This window comes from Lathyrus oleraceus, chromosome 5, assembly GCF_024323335.1.
Source record: "Lathyrus oleraceus cultivar Zhongwan6 chromosome 5, CAAS_Psat_ZW6_1.0, whole genome shotgun sequence".
Classification (NCBI taxonomy): domain Eukaryota; kingdom Viridiplantae; phylum Streptophyta; class Magnoliopsida; order Fabales; family Fabaceae; genus Lathyrus; species Lathyrus oleraceus.
In genome coordinates this window covers 538,254,740-538,258,540 of record NC_066583.1, presented here as the reverse complement: position 1 = coordinate 538,258,540, position 3,801 = coordinate 538,254,740, and positions in this window count along the sequence as shown.

The window sequence follows — 3,801 nt, the reverse complement described above, 5'->3', positions numbered from 1 at the left end:
CGTTCCCATTTGATCTTATCTTCAAGTTCATTGGCTTCTGATGAAAGTTGATGAAGCATGAAATGAAGAAACATAAAGCTGAATTCAGAAACTTCAGAATATTTAGTCAGAACTTTGACAACATTAATAGTTTAGCTTTAGATCTTCAGTATATTCAGAATCTTCAGAGTCTTCAGAATCTACAGCCAGAACCTTGATAACCTCAATCGTCTGGCTTGAGATCTTCAGAATCTTCAGCTATGTAACACAACTTCAGAAGCTTGTCATTCTTCAGAAGCTAGGTGATCAGAGTCACTTCCAGAAGCATGAACTAATAGAACATTGCAACAACAACATAGTGTCTTCTCAGAAGCTTCTCAGGAGTGAATCAACATAAAAGCAGAAAGATCATTGCAGCAACAATGTTGAACATCTTTCAGAACTTCTAATAATTTGCTCAAAAGCGGATTTGGAACTCATTGTTCAGAAACTGATGACATTGCACGTCATATATTCAGAATTAGAACTGTTTCTTAAAGCTATACAATAATAAACCATTTGAGTACCAATTTTTTTCTCACATAAGTACAACATTGTTATCATCAAAACTCAAGGTATAGATGCATAACCAAATCTTGTTCTAACAATCTCCTCCTTTTTGATGATGACGAAACATGTATTTTGATGAATAGTTTTGTACAGGGTAATCACAGAGGAATACATCATATAGAAGCACAAAGCTCCCCCTAAGATGTATAATCCTAAAAAGATAAAGTCAGAATGAAAGAACACTTTCCTGATTAACCTTTTTTGAAGTACCAGAGTAAAATTTCCAATCAGAATCTGGTTTATCTTCAGAAGTTGATTGATGTTGTCTAGAGCACTGGTTTGTTAACATCAACATTTTAATGAGCTTCACTTTAGAAGCTTGGTTGAGTTCTTTTTGAAGAAACTTTAGAGCTAGTTCTTTTTAGTCAGAACTTGAAATCTGGTTCTCTTTGAAATTCTCTTTCAGAGCTAGATTGTCTTTGAAAAGCAGAACTCTTGAAAAGAACTTTCAGAACCTGGTTGAGAAGAAGAACTTTCAAAACCGAGAATTCTTCTCAAGAAATTGATTGCCCAGTCTGATTACTATGGAGACAACTTTTCCTCATAGCTAGATGTCAATGCCAAAGTTTTCTAAAAGGACTTTCCGAAGAATTTGATGCTAAGTACCCAAAGTTCTAAGTTCAGAACATGGTTATTAATTCCTTGAATATTCGTGCACTTGAATATGATTCGCAATCATCAGAATGAAGGTTTTACAGACTCAGATAGAAGACCATTTCATCATAAATTGGTAACTTGTATTCTGATCTTTGAAGCTTCATAAGAACTTCTGATGTTTGAACATAACTATTCTGATAACCCTCTAAAACATTTAACAAACTATTCTTCAAAGTAGTTGTTAACAAAAAACATTAAACAATATTTGGGTTCTTTAGTTAGGGATTTAGGTACATTAAAAATGATTACGCATCTTCCCCTTAGATATGTTTCTTCCCCTTTGTCATTAATAAAAAAGACATAGACAAAATAATAAAAGAATTAATGAGAAACAAAAAAAATCATTGATAAATCCAAAAGGCAAAGAAGATACAAACATAAGGAACAAAACAAACAAAAAGTTTAAAATAAATAATGGGTTAGAGGTTCTGAGGAGGAGGCAGAGGGAGTCTGGATAGAATCAATTGAAACATCATATCCTGTTTGTCCAAACTCTCTTTGACCAGCACATTATCAACTTTGATTTCTTCAATGGTCTTCATAAGTCCACCAGGAATAACTTTAGCAGAAGGTTGAAAACTAAAGCTTCAACTTTTTGAGCCTCAGAAACAATTATCTGAGCAACAACTTCTTCCATGACGCAGTCCTGATGTCCAGAATCAACTTCAGCTTTCTGAATGACTACTGCTTCCACCACTTCTGGAATAACTTCCTTGACCTCAGGAGCAGGAAGACATAACTAGGAGTTGCGCAACTTCCAGATATCCATTAAGGGAATAAACCTAGAACGGAAGTTTCTTTCAGAAACTTTATACCTGAAATTCTCCAGCTTAGATATCTTGGAAATCATCTATGTTCTGTAGGCTTACCAAGCAGAATCACTCTTAGCCGGATTTGCTTAAGAACGACTAATCGTCATTGCTTCATGCAGACGGCTTCTTGATTCTGATTCAAACTTCCTCATAATCTTACCAATCTTGGGAGAGGGTTTGGGTGGTTTGGGGTAGCTAACGCTGAGGTTAATTCTTATTTCATCAAGATCAGGGCCAAAAAGTGTTGGAAGTGAGGGGATAATGATTGGAGGTGATTCAGGGTCAAAAATAAATGGTTCAGGTTCGAAATTGAACATGCCCTCAGGAGTTCCTTTGTCACTACCGAAAGATGCCAAATAGAGGCAAAATCAGAAGAGTCGCCCGCGAAATTTATTTGTGTGCCTCTATCAGAAAGACGAGGGGAAATAGTCGATAAAACCCTCAAAAAGATTCGTGCATGGGCAACACTAAAAAGGGAATAAGGAATCGGTATCGCAACCGAGATTTGGGTTCGAAAGTCGATTACGCAAGGGGAAGGTATTAGCATCCCTCACGTCCATGGTACTCCATGGGAACCATTTGGGTTATTTATGTATGCATGGATTTATCTCATTATTTTTTTATTTTTCAAAAGAAGAATGTGTGAAAGAGGGGATGTTTTTGTTATTATAGTGCTCGCCAAGAATTGGGGTCCTTGTGCCTACGTATCACTCATTCTGGGATGAGGAATCAGAACTCCATAGTTTGGAATAGAAAACGTTAGTGTGTTGGTTGATTTTACCTTTGAGAAAAGGGTTTTCAGGATGATGCCCTAAGACACAAAAATGAGTTTGATGACTTGTATTATTTTTATCTTGAATAATGGTTTTATGAAAATAATGTTAGTGATTATATTGTACTAAAGTCTATGGATGAAGGTGATTATTCTAGACAACAAGCCAAGTGTCTTGCATCCAAAATAATCAGAGTTAGGGTAGGAATGCTCCATTCTTACTCATTGTCCACCATTTAAGGCTTGTGGTGCATAATAATAATTATAATTTTATTGTATTTTGAGTTTGATTATGAAAATGCCATTTGACGTTGAATCAATGGTTTAGTTTATTTGATTATGAAATTTAGCTAATGCAACATGCATGCAAAGTAACCAACAAGAAAATAAAGGGTCTCATTGTAAGGTGTCCCAATAGAAAGCCTTGTGTGTACAAAAGTGATCTAAGTTAAACAAAGAATAATGGTCTGACAAATATGTCCCCTTAAGGTAGTGTCATGATGTCATTCTTACAACATGAGTCTAAGTTGCGGATGAAAATCCAGCATTCACAAAGTATCACAAAGTATCACAAAGATAATGGAAAAAAGGCCACCAAGTAAAGGTCCTAGGATGAGTTCCTCTAAGTCCAAGTTGATTAAGTGAAATGGATAATTTTTGATCCTATAATTTTATCATATTTTTGTTGTTTTTAATATACGATGACAATAAAATAAATAACAATAAATAAACATGCATGATGAGTTTATAAAATGATGATAATGAGTACTTGAATGTAAATTACAAGGCAATACCATAAAAGTAAATTACAAGATAATAACAATATCACAATAACAATGGTTAAGAAATATAAATGACATAAAATAAATCACAAGTCAATGGTAACAAAATCACAATAATAAAGGTTAATGATAAATAAAGTTAGTGAAGTAGTAATTAGTGGTTAATATTATTTGCAAAATGAACATTTTT